The following is a 20,478-nucleotide window of genomic DNA, read 5'->3' as shown; positions in this document are numbered from 1 at the left end:
GATGATGACGAACAGGCGGGTAATGAAGGGAGTGAGAACAGGTGTGGAAACAAGGAGGATTCTGGGAACTGTAGTGCAGACAGGACGATGACAGACGGTGAATGTGACATTACTCCCCCCTCCCGGTAGGCGCGTCCTCGCGCCGTAGAAAGACCAAAGGGGTGGGAGGGTGGGCGCCCTGGAGGCTGACGGGGAAGACAAGGCAAGGGAGACAAGGCAGGAAGCCTCCAGGGCGGAGCAGACTGTGGGTGTGGTCACGGTGGAGCAGGCTGTGGGCGTGGCCAGGACAGAGACGACCCCTCGGGCGGCCACGGCGGTGAGGACCCTTCGGGTGGCCACGGCGGAGAGGACCCTTCGGGTGGCCAGGGCGGTGATGTCCCCTCAGGCGACCACGGCAGTGAGGACCCTTCGGGTGGCCATGGCGGTCCGGACCCTTCGGGTGGCCAAGGCGGTGCGGACCCTTCGGGTGGCCATGGCGGAGAAGACCCTTCGGGTGGCCATGGCGGAGAAGACCCTTCGGGTGGCCATGGCGGAGAAGACCCTTCAGGTGGCCACGGCGGTGAAGACCCTTCAGGTGGCCACGGCGGTGAAGACCCTTCAGGTGGCCACGGCGGAGAAGACCCTTCAGGTGGCCATGGCGGAGAAGACCCTTCAGGTGGCCACGGCGGTGAAGACCCTTCAGGTGGCCATGGTGGTGAAGACCCTTCAGGTGGCCATGGTGGTGAAGACCCTTCAGGTGGCCATGGCGGAGCCCTATGGCCCCCCCCCAAAAAATACTTGGGAAAAGTCCCGGGTACTAGAGAGGGCTCGGTGCTGGGCAGATCCAGCGACGAGGGCTCGGTGCTGGGCAGATCCAGCGACGAGGGCTCGGTGCTGGGCAGATCCAGCGACGAGGGCTCGGTGCTGGGCAGATCCAGCGACGAGGGCTTTGTGCTGGGCAGATCCAGCGACGAGGGCTTTGTGCTGGGCAGATCCAGCGATGAGGGCTTTGTGCTGGGCAGATCCAGCGATGAGGGCTTTGTGCTGGGCAGATCCAGCGATGAGGGCTTTGTGCTGGGCAGATCCAGCGATGAGGGCTTTGTGCTGGGCAGATCCAGCGATGAGGGCTTTGTGCTGGGCAGATCCAGCGATGAGGGCTTTGTGCTGGACAGGACCAGCGGCGAAGAGGGCTCTGAGCTGGGCGGAACCAGCGGCGAAGAGGGCTCTGAGCTGGGCGGAACCAGCGGCGAAGAGGGCTCTGAGCTGGGCGGAACCAGCGGCGAAGAGGGCTCTGAGCTGGGCGGAACCAGCGGCGAAGAGGGCTCTGAGCTGGGCGGGACCAGCGGCGAAGAGGGCTCTGGGCTGGACGGGACCAGCGGCGAAGAGGGCTCTGGGCTGGACGGGACCAGCGGCGAAGAGGGCTCTGAGCTGGGCAGGACCAGCGGCGAAGAAAGCTTTGAGCTGGGCGGGACCAGCGGCGAAGAGGGCTCTGAGCTGGGCAGGACCAGCGGCAAAGAGGGCTCTGAGCTGGGCAGGACCAGCGGCGAAGAGGGCTTTGAGCTGGACAGGACCAGCGGCGAAGAGGGCTCTGAGCTGGGCAGGACCAGCGGCGAAGAAAGCTTTGAGCTGGACGGAACCAGCGGCGAAGGGAGCTTCAAGCTCGGCGGAATAAAAGAAAATAAAATCTCTGCGGGCATGACGCTGTCAGTCTCAGGGGCGGCGGGCATGACGCATACTGCCTTGGCTCCGGCAGATCTGGCGTGAAGTGCAGGCTCGGCTGGACTGGCGTGAAGTGCTGGCTCCGCTGGACTGGCGTGAAGTGCAGGCTCGGCTGAACTGACGTGAAGTGCAGGCTCGGCTGGACTGGCGTGAAGTGCAGGCTCGACTGGACCGGCGTATTCAATGGCTTTTCTGACTGACATGAAGGCTGGGTCGAACATCTTCAAAGCCAGGTCTGCACTGTTCGACACCAGCTTACGAGCTCGGGGCCAGAGGATCCCCGCAATCAATCTCCCCATCTTTTCTTTTTTTTTTATGGTCGGTCAATCTGTCAGGCTTCTTGGGTGGATGAAGTAGGAGACGAACACGAAGACTATGAATTCCAAGGTTTTAATTCTCAAACATAACAGATACACAAAAACAGGGAGCGTGTGCTCAGAGCAGGAACCTAATATTAAACATTGACCGACCAGTGATGAGTGAACAGAAGGAACTTAAATACACAGACAGATGAACACAAGACAGGTGATGCAGATGATGATGATGACGAACAGGCGGGTAATGAAGGGAGTGAGAACAGGTGTGGAAACAAGGAGGATTCTGGGAACTGTAGTGCAGACAGGACGATGACAGACGGTGAATGTGACACATACTTTTTGGATTATTTTAAACAACATGATCCAAAAAGAAATCTAGAGCTAATAAGTTATAGAAACGCTTCAGTGTTGCTAACTGAAATGAAAAAGACTGAAACTGAAACTAACATAAAATAAAACAACAAGTGTAAGTTGAAGTAATAAAATAACAAAAATGAAAAAATTCTAAATATTAAATATTTATAAATGATTTAAAAGTGTATAAATAATACTAAAATAACACTGTGATTGACATGTTTAGGGTGAGTGCTGAATTATTAACACATTCTGTATATGCTAACTGTCATGATTCCTGTCTTGTGGTCCCCTTGTCTTGTGTGGACTTGTTATTTCCTGTTCTGTGCCATGTTTTGTAGTCCTTTGTAGTTTTTCTTGTTTATTAGTCTTCCCAGGTGTTTCTAATTAGCCACACCCCCTTGTTATCTTGTTTAGCTTGTTTGTCCCTGTGTATTTATAGCCCTTGTGTTTCACTTGTTACTTTGTCAGTTGTTGTACGTTTAATGGTTGTCTCTGTGATTCCCCTGGTTTTGTTCCTTTATTAAATAACCCTGCGTCTAGATCCTCGCCTTCGTCTGCCTTTCTCAGCAACGTTACACTAACAATATAGCATCATGACTTTTTTTTTGCTGTAATGATGTGCATGGATACAAAATATAAACAACACTGCATTTCTCTATATTTGATGCTTGAGGTGAACTAAAACAGATGATTATTTTAATTCTGATCAGGTCTAATGTTGCCATAGTTGTTGAATCATTGTGTTCATCCATCATTTATGAAATGATGTCTGTAACAGCAGGTTTGAACATGAAACAGGATCGGGGAGCATCAAACTGTCTCTCAACCCTCTGAAATGACTCTATATCTTTAAGTTTAATCCAGTGTCATTCCCACATTTGCCGAAACAACGCTCGAATACACAAAATGCAGTTCTCACTCCCGAGACAAGAAGCATTAATCTTGATTATAAACCAAACTGAAATGATGCTTTATTACAAGTTTTAGCAGATTTTTTTTCTCATTTGTGTGTCAGACGTGAATGAGTGTGTTTGTGTTAAGGTTAGGTTAGTTGGTGGACTTACACTTGCTGCCACCTGCAGTTTCATGCAGGTTCCATCTGGATCCCTGAACCAAAGACGCTCGACACGCTCCGAGCCAGACCACACCTGCAGACAAATAGACAGAGAGGTTGAGAATAGACACACGTTGTCCATCTATCAGATCTAGAAGCTCTTTGTTTCATCTCTACAGTTATTTATCTGTCGATTTCTCCACGCTTTCCATCATCATCCATTCAATTCAAATGCACATTGAAACACATACAGCATACAACAGGGGTCGGTAACAAGCTATAATATCTTTAATAAACCGCGCCCGCAGCCAGATTATTTTGATAGCGGCTGGTTCTGAAATAGCTCTGTCATGACAGCAACAGTTACTCACAATCACATCGTCTTTAGTGATTTTGTATGAGAACGTTTTTGCAGCAATGGTTTATTTTGAGATTAATTGAGAGCTTTTAATATGAAAAGTTCTGAAAGACATTCAAAAGAGTCTGTGGATTGCTTCGTTGCAGATAAGACACACCGGCTTTGCATTCACAAAACTAGGTAGGATGAACGCATAGTTGTTTTTCCATTCTTCTTTGTATGCCCTATTTCCGCTGTCAACTTTCCTCTTTAGACTCTTTGATAGTGCTATTTTCTCTCACCAGCTAGCTTAAATGTTAACATCACTCTGCATATGACGTAATAGCGTACCTCCAGCACGCAAACAATAAAAAAAAATGCAGTTTAGTATGTGAGGATGCCAAGGAATAATTGTAAAAGTGTAAAAGTGTAAAAGTAGGCTACGTCAAATAATTATTACAGTAAGTTAGGCTCCATTGTGGAACAAGTAAATTCAAATGATACACATTTATTATTCACAATATGGAAAGAGGAAATAAAACATAGTTTGTTAAGAGCATGACTCAAACATGCCATTAATGGGCTTATTCAAGTCCTCTTTTATTTATTTTTTGTTATTTTCATCTATTCCGCATCTCCCACATGTATGTTTTAGCAAGGCGGTCTGTGTTGCAAGTTGGTGAATGAAGATACATGTCCATCCTTTTGGACCACAGTGTACCATCTTCTGATGTCTAATTCCAGCAGGATAAATATGCTCAAATCATCTCAAGCTGGTTTATTTAACAAGACAATGAGTTCACTATACACAAATGGCCTCCACCATCACCAGATCTCAATCCAATAGAGGATTCAAATCCAACAAATCTGGGGCAAATGGGGGCGCTAGAAACATGAAGTCGCTTGGGACAGATTCGACAAACGGTTCCTGTCAGAAAATAACTGTCTCTCCCCATGAGTCTTCCGTTTCTTCTAGAGCTCCATGCTCAACTGGAGAAGTCATGGAAGAAACCATGTTCAGCTCAGCACAGCACCCCACATTGACAGAAAAACACAGAATTGTTGACATTTTTGCACATTTATTAAAAAAGAAAAACTGAAATATCACATGGTCCTACGTATTCAGACCCTTTGCTGTGACACTCATATATTTAACTCAGGTGCTGTCCATTTCTTCTGATCATCCTTGAGATGGTTCTACACCTTCATTTGAGTCCAGCTGTGTTTGATTATACTGATTGGACTTGATTAGGAAAGCCACACACCTGTCTATATAAGACCTTACAGCTCACAGTGCATGACAGAGCAAATGAGAATCATGAGGTCAAAGGAACTGCCTGAAGAGCTCAGAGACAGAATTGTGGCAAGGCACAGATCTGGCCAAGGTTACAAAAAAAATGTCTGCTGCACTTAAGGTTCCTAAGAGCACAGTGGCCTCCATAATCCTTAAATGGAAGACGTTTGGGATGACCAGAACCCTTCCTAGAGCTGGCCGTCCGGCCAAACTGAGCTATCGGGGAGAAGAGCCTTGGTGAGAGAGGTAAAGAAGAACACAAAGATCACTGTGGCTGAGCTCCAGAGATGCAGTCGGGAGATGGGAGAAAGTTGTAGTAAGTCAACCATCACTGCAGCCATCCACCAGTCGGGACTTTATGGCAGAGTGGCCCGATGGAAGCCTCTCCTCAGTGCAAGACACATGAAAGCACACCTGAAGGACTCCAAGATGGTGATAAATAAGATTCTCTGGTCTGATGAGACCAAGATAGAACTTTTTGGCCTTAATTCTAAGCGGTATGTGTGGAGAAAACCAGGCACTGCTCATCACCTGTCCAATACAGTCTCAACAGTGAAGCATGGTGGTGGCAGCATCATGCTGTGGGGGTGTTTTTCAGCTGCAGGGACAGGACGACTGGTTGCAATCGAGGGAAAGATGAATGCGGCCAAGTACAAGGATATCCTGGACGAAAACCTTCTCTAGAGTGCTCTGGACCTCAGACTGGGCCGAAGGTTCACCTTCCAACAAGACAATGACCCTAAGCACACAGCTAAAATAACGAAGGAGTGGCTTCACAACAACTCCGTGACTGTTCTTGAATGGCCCAGCCAGAGCTCTGACTTAAACCCAATTGAGCATCTCTGGAGAGACCTGAAAATGGCTGTCCACCAACATTTACCATCCAACCTGACAGAACTGGAGAGGATCTGCAAGGAGGAATGGCAGAGGATACCCAAATCCAGGTGTGAAAAACTTGTTGCATCTTTCCCAAAAAGACTCATGGCTGTATTAGATCAAAAGGGTGCTTCTACTACATACTGAGCAAAGGGTCTGAATACTTAGGACCATGTGATATTTCAGTTTTTCTTTTTTAATAAATGTGCAAAAATGTCAACAATTCTGTGTTTTTCTGTCAATATGGGGTGCTGTGTGTACAATAATGAGGAAAAAAAAAAAGAACTTAAATGATTTTAGCAAATGGCTGCAATATAACAAAGAGTGATAAATTTAAGGGGGTCTGAATACTTTCCGTACCCACTGTATGTGTGCACCTGGCAGGAACAAAGACACACACAGTTGTTAAACTGTTAAACTATTATGTTTAACTATTAAATGTTAAACTATTAAAGGTGGGATATTTTTTCCTAATAAAAGAGTGCATTTCTTATCTTTGTGATTTTAAAATAATTGATGGAAACTCGAACTCAAAGCGCCTTGTGCACAGCTACATGTCATAGCACTGCCCCCAGTGGTATTGCTCCGACAAAGCAGCTAACTTTCAGCAGTTATTTTATATATGTTTCGTAACTTTTCTTACAGTTCTCTTACGAGAGGTTCTCTCGTGCTGCGTAATATCTTACGCTATGGGGAAATCTCTTTTCCGCGAGATACTGAAGCCAAAAATTATCCTTAATTTTGGAATAATGTAAAACGCGTTGCGGCAGCACGCAGACATAGGCGAGACAGCTCGCGCACCTATTGGCTGCCCTGCGGCAACTGCAGCAGCTTATCAAAAGGCCCCGTCATGACGCCAGCTCCAATGGGGGCGCTTCTCGCCCACTGCATCACGTCCCGCCGAAATGGGCGTGGCCTTGGGCTATAAACATAGCTTCGAGAGGCTGGTTTAGCTGATTTTTCATCTCTTCAGCGAAGCTCACGCATTGCTGGATCCAGAGAGAAGAAGCCGCGCTGTCAGAGAAAGCCTTTCAGCGGGACGAGGCTTGCATCGAAGCCGCTGGCCGAGCCGCCTTCTGCCGCCGTTCCTGCTGCGCTATCCGGCGCACTATATCCTTTTCATTACTAGTGTGTGTTCGCCGCCGCGACTCACACTCTCTCTCTAAAAGCGAGCGTCTTTTTAAAGATGTCTCGTACCTTCTGTGGCTCGTGCACGAGCCCCACTCAGCGACGGGGACCACCATGTCAGCGTTTCCTGCCTGGGTAAGGATCATGCAGCTCTCGCGCTCGCTGACGGCGGATGCCCTCACTACGAGCTATTGCCCATGGCGACTCTGAGGACTCGCCTGGCATCTTTCACCGAGACTGCACCTTCACCCGCTGCGGTGCCGCGCCGTAAAAGCGCCGTGCTCAGCGGGTCCCGGAACCTCCTCCAACCGACAGAAGCTCGCCGGTTCGCCTGCCAGTTTCGCCGCCCGCTTCACCTGAGTCTGCCGCCGCTTCCGTCACGGATGATGATTAGGAAGCCGCGTCTATATGGATGGATGTTCCTGCTACAGGGCTAGCTTTCTTTACGTACAAGAAAGCTACCCCGCCCCGTTCGCGTGCGTCACTCACCGGCGAAAGGAGGAAAGAGTGTTCTAGTCCCGCCGAGGCCGGACCAACCTCCATCTCTCACACATTTCTCAGTTCCCTCCTAAGTTCAGGCGACTGGAAATGTCAATATTGCAGTGAACGAGCCTGTTGTAATACACGCACGCCTGCAAACGAACGCCGTCACAAGACATGATGACGCTCCCTGGATGGACGTTTTCTTTCAAAGGGGCTAGCTTTTCTTTACGTTACAAGAAAGCTACCCCACCCCTTGTGTGCGTCACTCACCGGCGGAAGGAGGAAAGAGAGTGTTTTAGTCCCGCTGAGGCCGGAACAACCTCCATTTCTCACACATTTCTCAGTCCCCTCCTAAGTTCAGGCGACTGGAAATATCAATATTGCAGCAAACGAGCCTGTTATATTACGTGCACGCCTGCAATCAAACGGCGTCACAAGACAAGATGACGCTATCTGGCTATCCGCCACCATTCTCTATGGCGCTCTCGCTCTGCTGGCCACCGCCTCCCTCCGAGTGAGCCTCGGCCTGAGATTGAGATAAAGCCCGAGGCAAAGTCTTCCTAGCCCGCCTAGGAAAACGACGGTGTTCAAGTCCCGCTGCGGCCAGACTTCCACCATAACTTCTCGCTCGTTCAGTTCCAGAAAATGCGACTGTTCCAGTGTATTTTGCAGAAACAAGCCGGTACCACAGCCCGTTTGCCTGCACACAAATGCCGTTTTCACGTCGGGCCAGATAAATCTCATAAAGAGTGTATTTCTGGTATTCCGGCCACGGCCGATGGTGTTATGAGTGTAGTAAAATGCCCACGCCCAGTGCTCATTCCTACACACAAGCACAGCCCGCCACATTTCAGGGCTCGCACACATGAAATCAACTCGTGTCGATTGTGCATTAAATGTAGTGAATGTGCCCACAACCCAGTGCCCACAAACACTGCACACTGCATGTCTCACGGTTTCTGTAAAAACGAAACCAACGCACAGTCGGCCAAGCCGACGGCGTTCTCAGTGTAGTAAATGTGCCCGCTGTCCCGCGCCCACATTCACTCACAGACATGACAAGCCCAGGGCTCGCACAAATAAAATCGGCTCATGTCGATTGTGCGTTAAATGTCCGGCCACGGCCGATGGTGTTATGAGTGTAGTAAAAATGCCCACTGCCCAGTGCTCATTTCTACACACAGGCACAGCCCGTCCCACAGGGCTCGCGCACATAAAATCGACTCATGTCGATTGTGCATTAAATGTAGTGAATGTGCCCACGACCCAGTGCCCACAAACACTACACACTGCGTCTCTCGGTTTCTGTAAAACGAAACCAACACTACACACTGCGTGTCTCTCGGTTTCTGTAAAAACGAAACCAACACACATACAGTCAGCTCAGGCCGACGGTGTTTTCAGTGCAGTAAAAGTGTGCGCTGTTCTGCGCCCACATTCACTCACAGACATGACAAACCCCACAGGGTTCCCCCCGCTCGCTCTCTCTCAGCTATCTGCCCTAAGAGAGTCGAGCGCGGGCAGGCTGCCCGCTGTGATCAGCGCGCCCCCCGCCTCGAACGCTGCAAGCACGGCGTCTATGTTACAGCATACCGAAGCTCTCCGGCCGCCACTATGTCACGGCCAGAGCCCAGATCTCATTCACCCCCTAGCTATTCATGCGAATGCATGGGTGAATGGGTGCTGAACGTTATAGAAAGAGGCTATTCGCTACAGTTCGCTCGACGCCTCCGCCGTTGCGCGGCGCAAATCGAAACCACGGTGGAAAAGGAAGCACATCTACTTCGAACCGAAATTGCGAAACTGTTGAGCAAAGGGGCCATAAGAGCCTTTATCTCAAGCTCAGAGCGAAGGGGGTCTGTACAGCAGATATTTTCTGGTACCGAAAAAAGACGGGGGTCTCAGACCCATTCTAGATCTAAGACAGCTGAACAAAGCGCTTGCAAAGCGCCGGTTCAGAATGCTCACAACCAGGAAAATCCTCTCGCAAATTCGCCAAGGGGACTGGTTTGTGTCAATAGATCTGAAGGACGCATATTTTCAAATACAAATAGCGTCACTCTCACAGGCGAATTTTGAGATTCGCCTTCGAGGGCCAGGCATATCAATACACAGTCCTACCGTTTGGCCTGTCCCTAGCACCCCGTACAAGGTGTGCATGGCCCTCGCAGACTGGATATTCAGCACATGACGGAAACCTTCCGCTGCGGCGCTATAGTCCCGCTCAGAAAGTTTCAAAGGATGCTGGGTCTCATGGCCTCAGCATCATCAGTACTTCAGCTGGGTCTGCTTCGCATGCGCCCACTGCAGTTCTGGCTAAAAGCGCGAATGCCGCGCTGAGCATGGACCTCCGGTCTTTTTCGCCTCAAGGTCGATCAGAAATACGTCTCAGCTCTGAAACCTTGGAAAGCGATCGACTGGTACCAGTCAGGTGTAAGCCTGGGGACTTCCTCGAGTGTGAAGGTGGTGTCTACGGACGCCTCCACCTCGGGATGGAGAGCGCTGCTCGAGGGCAGACCGTTCTTTGGGTTATCGTTCTTCACATAAACTGCTTGGAAATGATAGCAGTCGACAACGCGCTGAGGCGCTTTTGTCCCCAGATAGCAGGACACCAGGTCTTGGTCCGTTCAGACAACATGTCAGTGGTGGCCTATATAAATCGCCAGGGAGGTATCAGGTCCCGAAACCTTTACAGGCTGACGGTCTGGGCTCAGCACAATCTGCGCTCGCTGAGAGCAGCGCACGTGCCTGGCCACCTGAATGTGGGACCAGACAGACTGTCCAGGAACAATGTTCCAGCAGGAGAATGGTCTCTACACCCACAGACAGTCCAGCTGCTGTGGGAGACATTCGGCAGAGCGGAAGTAGACCTGTTTGCGTCTCAAGAAAACGCTCACTGTCCGAAATTTTTCTCCAAGAGCAAGGATGCGCTGGCCCACGTCTGGCCCCGCTGCCCGCTCTATGCTTTTCCCCCCGTCGTGCTCCTACCTCAGGTATTAGAGCGGATCAGGGAAAACGGATGCTCAGTGCTACTAGTGGCTCCGTTCTGGAAGAACCAGGCCTGGTTCCAAGTTCTGATGCTGCTGACAAGCACTGCCCCATGGCCGATACCAGTGAGGAGGGACCTCCTCTCTCAAGCCAGGGGCTCGATCTGGCATCCTCGCCCGGAGCTTTGGTCCCTACATGCGTGGGCCATCAACGGGTACCCGCTAGCCTCCCGGAGGGAGTGTTAAACACGATCACGCAGGCTAGAGCCCCCTCTACGAGATGGCTCTATTCCTCAAAATGGTCTGTGTTCTCTAGCTGGTGCACAGCCCGTGCCATATCACCCCCAGATTGTGGGGTGACGGAGGTTCTCTCCTTCCTGCAAGAGCTACTGGATAAGGGCAGAACCCCATCCACGCTCAAGGTTTACATGGCGGCTATAGCAGCGTTTACTAAACCAACGCTTGGCCAGTCACTTGGAAGGAACGATCTGGTCATCCGCTTCCTTAGAGGAGCTAAGAGGTTAAATCCTCCCAGACCTCCCTCAGTTCCCATATGGGACCTTTCCACGGTCTTGGAGGCCATGAAAGGTGCCCCATTCGAGGCTCTCGCTTCAGTGAAGCGTATTGGGGACTTACACGCGCTCTCAGTGAGCGCGACATGTATGGAGTTTGGGCCAAATGACTCGAAAGTCATACTCAAACCGAGGCACGGGTACGTTCCTAAATCCCTCAACACACCGTTCAGGTCTCAGGTGATTTCCCTGTCGGCCCTGCCGGTCTCTAACGAGGAGAAGGACGCCAGCTTCCTTTGCCCGGTCAGGGCATTAAGGGCTTATGTGTCTCGCTCGTCTGTCTTCAGACAGACAGAGCAGCTCTTTGTCTCGTTCAACGGACGTTCTAAGGGACTAGCCGTGTCGAAACAGAGCCTATCCAGATGGATAGTTGATGCTATAGCGCTGGCTTACGCCTCTAAGGGCTTGCAGTGCCCGTTAGGTGTTAGAGCGCACTCCACAAGAGGCATGGCCTCGTCGTAGGCTTGGTCTAGTGGGATTGCCTTATAAGATATCTGTATGGCAGCAGGCTGGGCCTCCCCGTCTACAATTATAAGGTTTTATAACCTAGAGGTTCCCGCTATGCAGGCTAAGCTGCTTTCGGTCTGATAAATCAGTATTGTCTGCCCCGATGTTTTCGGCCCAGAATACTGAAACTGCTTGAGCAACGCTCGCTGATCGATCATGCAGCTCTATGGGCAGTATGTAAGACCCATAATATTCACCAGACCAGGATCTGGATCTCAGCACGCACAGCATTTTACACTGTGTTCCCCTAGCGTAAGATATTACGTAGTACGAGAGAACCTCTCGTAAGAGAACGTACTCGGTTACTAACGTAACCTCGGTTCTCTCTAGAAGAGGGAACGAGTACTGCGTATCTTGCCGTGCCTGCAACACGCTCTGGTTCGCTCCGGCGATGAAAAACCAGCTAAACCAGCCTCTCGAAGCTATTTTTATAGCCCAAGGCCACGCCCGTTTCGGCGGGACGTGACGCAGTGGGCGCAAAGCGCCCCCATTGGAGCTGGCGTCACGACGGGGCCTTTCGATAGGCTGCTGCAGTTACCGCAGGGCAGCCAATAGGCACGCGAGCTGTCTCGCCTATGTCTGCGTGCTGCCGCAACGCGTTTTACATTATTCCAAAATTAAGGATAATTTTTGGCTTCAGTATCTCGTGGAAAAGAGATTTCCCCATAGCGTAAGATATTACGCAGTACTCGTTCCCTCTTCTAGAGAGAACCGAGGTTACGTTAGTAACCGAGTACGATTTCTGCTTGTTCTAAACCAGATACAGATAAATTAGCACAGTGAGAGTACATTTATTTGAAATCATTAATGAGAGAGCGATTGCATGTGTGCATTAGTCATATCATCTCTCTATTAATTGTGAAGCTGTGGGTTGTAGTTACTTCAAAATTAGAAAAGTCTATGCTATAACTGTTGGGTTTCTGAGCTACTTTAGTGATAAATCACAGGTGATAGTTTAGTGATAGTTCACAATGTTTTTCTGCATTCCTGAATGTTTCTCTGTGCGGGTGATCTTTATGTGGTGTGCAAGCTTCTGTTTGTTTGAATGTTTGAGTGCCACAAGGCATCAGCACAGGCGCAGTAGTTCAATATAACGATACACATCCGATGGTCTAAAATCGCTTGAATATTCTGTTGTGGCAAAAACAATAATTAAACAAAGAGCATCACAGCATAAGAGACATCAGGATTCAAATTGTATTTTAAAAGATATTTATTCTTTTAAAAGAGGCTTGTGTTCACAAAATTCCACGACAGCTACCTCGTGATAGGAGCAAGACCTAAATCACATAGAAAAGTATCACCACTCACCACTCACCCCAGTAAACCAGATCTATCTGGTTTTAGAAATACAATGGTCCTTCTAACCCCCCTGGGCTTTACTGTCCTCACACCTGTGAGATCAAAGGTTTTTATTTATGGCTAGATAACCCCTCTGCCTTTCCTGAAGACAGTGGCCCTTCTAACCCCCCTGGGCTTTACTGTCTTCACACCCGTGAGATCAAAAGGTCTTTATTTATGGCTAAATAACCCCTCTGTCTTTCCTGAATACGAATTATCCATACTAAAGAGTTAAAAGGCTCTTTCTGACCATTTGTTTTACTGTGTGTGTCTTTGTTCCTGCCAGGTGCACACATACAGTGGGTACAGAAAGTATTCAGACCCCCTTAAATTTTTCACTCTTTGTTATATTGCAGCCATTTGCTAAAATCATTTAAGTTTATTTATTTTTTTCTCATTATTGTACACACAGCACCCCATATTGACAGAAAAACACAGAACTGTTGACATTTTTGCACATTTATTAAAAAAGAAAAACTGAAATATCACATGGTCCTAAGTATTCAGACCCTTTGCTCAGTATTTAGTAGAAGCACCCTTTTGATCTAATACAGCCATGAGTCTTTTTGGGAAAGATGCAACAAGTTTTTCACACCTGGATTTGGGTATCCTCTGCCATTCCTCCTTGCAGATCCTCTCCAGTTCTGTCAGGTTGGATGGTAAACGTTGGTGGACAGCCATTTTCAGGTCTCTCCAGAGATGCTCAATTGGGTTTAAGTCAGAGCTCTGGCTGGGCCATTCAAGAACAGTCACAGAGTTGTTGTGAAGCCACTCCTTCGTTATTTTAGCTGTGTGCTTAGGGTCATTGTCTTGTTGGAAGGTGAACCTTCGGCCCAGTCTGAGGTCCAGAGCACTCTGGAGAAGGTTTTCGTCCAGGATATCCCTGTACTTGGCCGCATTCATCTTTCCCTCGATTGCAACCAGTCGTCCTGTCCCTGCAGCTGAAAAACACCCCCACAGCATGATGCTGCCACCACCATGCTTCACTGTTGAGACTGTATTGGACAGGTGATGAGCAGTGCCTGGTTTTCTCCACACATACCGCTAAGAATTAAGGCCAAAAAGTTCTATCTTGGTCTCATCAGACCAGAGAATCTTATTTATCACCATCTTGGAGTCCTTCAGGTGTGCTTTCATGTGTCTTGCACTGAGGAGAGGCTTCCGTCGAGCCACTCTGCCATAAAGCCCCGACTGGTGGATGACTGCAGTGATGGTTGACTTACTACAACTTTCTCCCATCTCCCGACTGCATCTCTGGAGCTCAGCCACAGTGATCTTTGGGTTCTTCTTTACCTCTCTCACCAAGGCTCTTCTCCCCGATAGCTCAGTTTGGCCGGACGGCCAGCTCTAGGAAGGGTTCTGGTCGTCCCAAACATCTTCCATTTAAGGATTATGGAGGCCACTGTGCTCTTAGGAACCTTAAGTGCAGCAGAAATTTTTTTGTAACCTTGGCCAGATCTGTGCCTTGCCACAATTCTGTCTCTGAGCTCTTCAGGCAGTTCCTTTGACCTCATGATTCTCATTTGCTCTGACATGCACTGTGAGCTGTAAGGTCTTATATAGACAGGTGTGTGGCTTTCCTAATCAAGTCCAATCAGTATAATCAAACACAGCTGGACTCAAATGAAGGTGTAGAACCATCTCAAGGATGATCAGAAGAAATGGACAGCACCTGAGTTAAATATATGTGTGTCACAGCAAAGGGTCTGAATACTTAGGACCATGTGATATTTCAGTTTTTCTTTTTTAATAAATGTGCACAAATGTCAACAATTCTGTGTTTTTCTGTCAATATGGGGTGCTGTGTGTAGAATAATGAGGACAAAAATTAACTTAAATGATTTTAGCAAATGGCTGCAATATAACAAAGAGTGAAAAATTTAAGGGGGTCTGAATACTTTCCGTACCCACTGTATATATATATATATATATATATATATATATATCAGTGATGCGCGGGTTGATCCGAAATGAGCGGGTGCCTGCGGTCACCCGCGGTCACCCGCGGTTACGAGTCATCCAAAAATATTTTTAATGATATTCGGGTCGCGGTCGGTCGGGTCGTTTGAAATAAAGATGTCAATTAAACCTTTGTAATTTATATATTACAATACACTATTTTCAATGAAATACATAGGTCTACACTTTATTGGCTGAATAACTGGCAAGAAGTACGATGACGCACGAGCTCAGTCTGCAAGTAGAGATGGAGGCGGCAAGAGAAAAGGTGAAGACTGGGGAGTGGAAGCTGTGGGAGTGTGGGAGACATTTGCCGAAATAATGAAAGATGATGACCAAAGTGCTGGTTTTGTCATGTGTACTTCTTGCTATGCTATTTACACATTTGATAGCCACAAAACTGGCACGACCAACGAGGCACGGCGCCAGGATTTCAGTTTTGGATAAGCGAGACCAATTGTGGGTGGGCCTTAAATTAAAAACGTTAAATAAAAAAATAAAAAACGTTATCCAATCACTGCTTAACTTAATAAAAAAAAATATTGACTAATATAGCTGTTATTATCTGTGCGTGCGTATACATAATATAGATTTTAATAGCTTGATGCTCTTTAAATATTTTGTTGCATTGTTAAAAGTTTCGGTGCATAGGATGGACCTATCCGCGATCGCTCTCCATGGTTCTGACCAAAGAAGAACGCTTTGGAATCTTCATTACGCATCATACCTGGGCTTCATTTTCCGAAAATATTGTCTATGAGCGCGCTACGAAGACTCTTAAGGTATAACTTAACTAAAGGTATACTACCACTAATGTATAGGCTATCATTGCTAGGCGTCTTCATCATCCACTCGCGAGGCAGAGCTGCTGAGAGGCAGAGGCGCTGGCGCCCTCCTAGCAACGGCGCTGTTTTTGGTAAAACATGATTTTGACGACGTTTTGTTTTATTGAAAACTCTTTTTAAAATATTTTCGTTTTGTATAAGTTGTATCTTAATTTTGATCAATGTTTTATCAATCAATTGTCTACTTTTAAACGAAAATATTCAAACCAAAATAAATAGGCTACTCTCTAATTATGTAATCCAAATGAAATGTGCATTTCTCTCTGGCGTTCATGGTGAGTCCGAATTGTCAACTTCATCTTTGCAGCGACACAGAAAACACCAGTTTATTACTAAAAAATTAAATGTCTCCTTGCTAATTTAGACACATTCATAATCATTACTTTAACCGGTTCTTTATGGCAAGCTTTATGCGTGCGGTCATAACGCTTATTATCCATAGGCTATAGCCTATTTAAGTAGGCTAATTAAATTAATATAAAGGGGCGATTTGTCCACGAATGGCTTAAGTGAACAACTACTAGTCGACTAGAAAAAAAAAAAATTAGTCGGAGGTAGCCCTTATTCCACATATTTTCGAACCAGCAGGCCATTCTGGGTTGAGCGAGCGACCCTGCGGAATGAGTGAGCGGAGCGGAATATGTTCAGCTCTCCGCTCACGAGCTCGGAACAAACCCGAACCTCACTGTCTGCTGAACTTGCACAGAAACATCAAAATAGACATAGCCAGCTTTTTAAAATTGTTGTTAAAACTAAACATTTAGACTATTTACAAATTATGAGCTTATTGACGATTTTTTATAATTCTTGACAAAATTAGAATAGCCTAGGCTATAGCCTATTCTTTTTTTTCCCAACGACGCAACGAAGAGCATTTAGTACTTTTAAAAAATGCGGGTCAGGAAGCGGGTCGGGTACAATATTTTCTTTTTCTTTTTTTTGCGGTCCGAGTTGCGGGCGGGTTAGTTTAAAACGTCGGTCGGGTGCGGGTTGTTTATACATTGACCCGCGCATCACTGATATATATATATAGTACAAACCTTGTCAGTAAACTATGAGGTTAAAAAAACAAACAAAATAATCATTCATTAATCGTAATCGAGGTAAAATGTTCAGGTCATATCATCCAGCCCTATACTGTAGTATATGATATTGGAGTTATTTTGACATTTAACTGCATAATACTTGTTTCTTTGCAGATTTTATACATTCACAAATAGACCGGGGTAAAGCAAGGAAAACTACAATTTACTTCAACAAGGCGACATAATGAACGACACTCGTCTCATTCGTGGAGGTGGAAAAACAAGTTCTTTGTGTCATGCAAGATTTATTGTAAAACGATGCAAAAGAAAAGGTATGAATCTGTTGTTTTTGTCAATTTTAAGTTTAAAAGGGTGGTTGATTATGATTTCACTTTTTTAACTTTAGTTAGTGTGTAATATTGCTGTTTGAGCATAAACAACATCTGCAAAGTTACAATGCTCAAAATTCAAAGCAAAGGGAGAAATTTGCTTTTAAAGAAATCGCTTTTTAAGGACTACAACAAACGGCTGGTTGGGACTACAAGACATTCATCCCGGGTTAGTGACATCACCAACCCTAAAATTTACATAAACCCCCGCCCACGGAACACGATTTATAGATTATCAAGACAGAATATGATAATCAATGACTAGAAGATAACTACACATAAGCTACATAAATTCATCAACTAACCATTCAGAAACGTCCTGTTGCATTCTACATGTCACCTTTTCTTGAGTCTCTCCATCATTGTCTGAATCCGGTTTGAACATAAAAGGCTAAAAGTTCTTGAAATTTTCAGTGCATGTCTGTGTGAGTGCAAGCTGTTGAAGTTCCGCCCTCTGTGCTGGGAGCAGCAGCTCATTTGCATTTAAAGGAACAGACACAAAACGGTGCGTTTTTGCTCACCCTCAAAAATTTACAATTTTAACATGCTATGTAAAAATATCTGTGGGGTATTTTGAGGTAAAACTTCACATACACACACTGGGGACATCAAAGACTTATTTTACATCTTGTGAAAAGGGCATTATACTACCCCTTTCATTTAAAATGTATGCGATTTTAATATAAGTACATGGTTAAATATTTTACCACTTGCTTGAGCAACTTAATATATAATCTATATAGAAGTAACACATTGAATAATATGTAGTTTAAATTGTGTTTAAACATGAATACGTCTATTAAAAAGTATATATGTGTACAAAGAGAATCGCAATGCTGACAAAACTTTTTTTAAATAAAAGTTGCTGATAACTTCTGGTTTTGAAATACAAATAGTGAGTAAATGTGTTTGTGGTACAGCCGCGGATCAGTTGCGCACTGCAAACGCAGCATATGTGAAAGCACAATAGCGCGTGATGCTCCTGTACCGCATACGCACTGCAACACACACTGCATACGCACAGCAAACGGAGTATGTGTGAAACGGGCATTACAGTTTAAGTATTTAAAGTGTAGTAAATCTCTATTTATTTTGGAGTTGAAAATATTTATTTTCCCCAAGCTATGCCCATGGTACAAAATTTCCAGTTTTAGATGCATTTGGATTTCAGTCTTACCGTTCATGAAACCCTCGTCATCTGAGCTGTCTCCGGCCAGAGGATTGAAAGAATAAAACTCCTCAGAATTTCACCTGGAAGACAAAAACAACAGAAACAAGTAACATTTTAGAAGTCATACTATTTGCTCCCCAGTATTTCTGTATGAATTTATATTTCTGTTTATATTGTGCTGACTTTATTATATGCCTTGACATAGCTTTGGACCTGTATGTGTTGTGGTCCAGTGGCAAGTGTTCAGCACTAAATGCTTGTGTAAACAGAGTCCAAAAACTTGTTACCTCTTATGATAAATGATCCACTAAGGTAATAGGTGTTAGTCAATTTCCTCCACGGAATAAAAAAAGGGGAAAAAAAATATTTATCTCTATTATTTAGCGAGTTATCTCTCAGTTCTCACACTTCCCAGTTTCTATCTCTATCTAGTTTTGAGTAAACATCTCACTTTTTTTTCCTCTGCATTCTGAGTTTACATCTCTTTTAAAGAACGCCTAATTTTGTGTACAAAAGGTTCAGTCTGTATCACAAAATGCATATATTATAAAAAAAATGTCTGGTACATTCCTTTTCGTATTTATATTAATGCGCAAGTATTACAGGTATTGCATTCACAAAATGAATATTACATGCACAAAATGCATTTCATGATCCAGACAGACCCTTTGTCCATAAAATTAGGCAGGTCATATTTATTCATAAAGATACTGAATATAATTAATTTGAATTTTAAAATATGTCCTCAGAACTGTGTGCTGTTTTTGGTGGGTAGGTTATAAGGAGTCAATTACGGCAGTTTCTGACTGTACAAAATGTACATTTTCAGAGACTGCACAAACACGTGTTTTACACATTTCACACTCACAAAAATTGATTGGTTTGATTTTAATCACTTTAGTAAGATAATGGCTCTTACAGTTCAGCTTGTTAACGGTGTTCCGGTAACAGCAACATGGTAACACACTTCTTTATGGCCTTTTTTCATCATAAATTAGGCATAAAATTCTGCTTTTAAATTGGACATTGCATAATGGAAATCGTACTTTAAACCTTTTTAGTGGACTCAATTTTTGCAATATCAACTTAAAATTTGGAACACAACTTCGTTAGACTAGGCTTTGATTTTCTAGTAAATGTAGAGTCCAAATATTTTTGACACTATCATTTTTTGAAGTGCAATAATCTGCTGAGTGACTTCTTTAAAAAGAGACCAACTTTAGGTCTGTATTTCAAAGCAATCATTAATTACACACCATTTTTGTTGATTTTAGACTTGCTGGTGTGCTGTTGCAAAAACTTATTCTGCCAATGAGTTTTCAGCCACTGTTTAAACAGACTGTAACGTCCATCCTTCACAGCTTCATTTTAATTCATATCATATTAAATGTGCTGTCTAGCCTGACTAAGATCCATTTCATATGTAAACGGCAATCTGTGATCAGGTGTAAATGGGGCCTTTGTGTACATCATTACAGTAGATTGTCTAGCCACTTGACAGCTGATGATTGACTGAGTGATTGATTGACTGATTAGATTTGGGAGCTCCACACACTGTCAGACCTGAGCAATTAGTCTCCAAGGAAAATCAGATAAAAAAGCATTAAACAAAGTCCTTTCTACACTCTCAGTTTGTTTTCTCATGTGAGTCCCTGGAGCTTAGTGTTTTATTTAGCTTCACTGTTAATTATGCAGACGGATATGTTTACTCTTCAGATCAAAGTTTCTTCCCTCTGTATTATTTACAGTTCTAAACAGTCCTTTCATTAGTATGGCCAACAAAGACTTTAGCACCTCCCCCTTAGAAAACTCATTAATTAGTGTGCATAATTAGTTAAGTGATTTAGAGTTAAAACCGCTGTGCTAACGGACTCCTGTCTAAAGTAATTCCACCTCAGATATGGAGGACCTGCAGTCACGTCAGTGGCCTCAATCTTTGAAATGAGTAAATATGCATGTCTTACTGAAGAAGGACAGATATTCTGCTGTATTATTCTGCCTTTAGAAAACAATATATATCAGGCAAAATTCTGAATTAAATATTTGGCTCCCTACATAAGTGTGAGTCTGAATTGAATTGGTATTGCCACACTTGATGTTGAACTAATACAAAATTAAATATGAGTTGAAAATTTCTA

General features: G+C 45.4%; 1 protein-coding gene across 15 annotated transcripts in view; it reads right to left on the bottom strand.

Moving 5' to 3' along the window:
• Positions 1–18,431, bottom strand: part of LOC311287782 (receptor-type tyrosine-protein phosphatase delta) — a 441,129-nt gene extending 422,698 nt beyond the window's left edge. For all 15 annotated transcript variants that reach the window (XM_084404823.1, XM_084404828.1, XM_084404816.1 and 12 more), the window contains exons 1-2: positions 18,347–18,431; positions 3,437–3,520 (exon numbers count right to left, since the gene is read on the bottom strand). The gene's annotated coding sequence lies outside the window, so the exon portion shown is untranslated. The remainder of the gene's footprint in view (positions 1–3,436; positions 3,521–18,346) is intronic.
• Between the last annotated feature and the right edge of the window lie 2,047 nt (positions 18,432–20,478).

Source organism: Rutilus rutilus (genome assembly GCF_951802725.1).
Source record: "Rutilus rutilus genome assembly, chromosome: 3".
NCBI classification, from domain to species: domain Eukaryota; kingdom Metazoa; phylum Chordata; class Actinopteri; order Cypriniformes; family Leuciscidae; genus Rutilus; species Rutilus rutilus.
The sequence above is the reverse complement of the archived record's forward strand: the minus strand, read 5'-3'. Positions and strand labels throughout refer to the sequence as shown.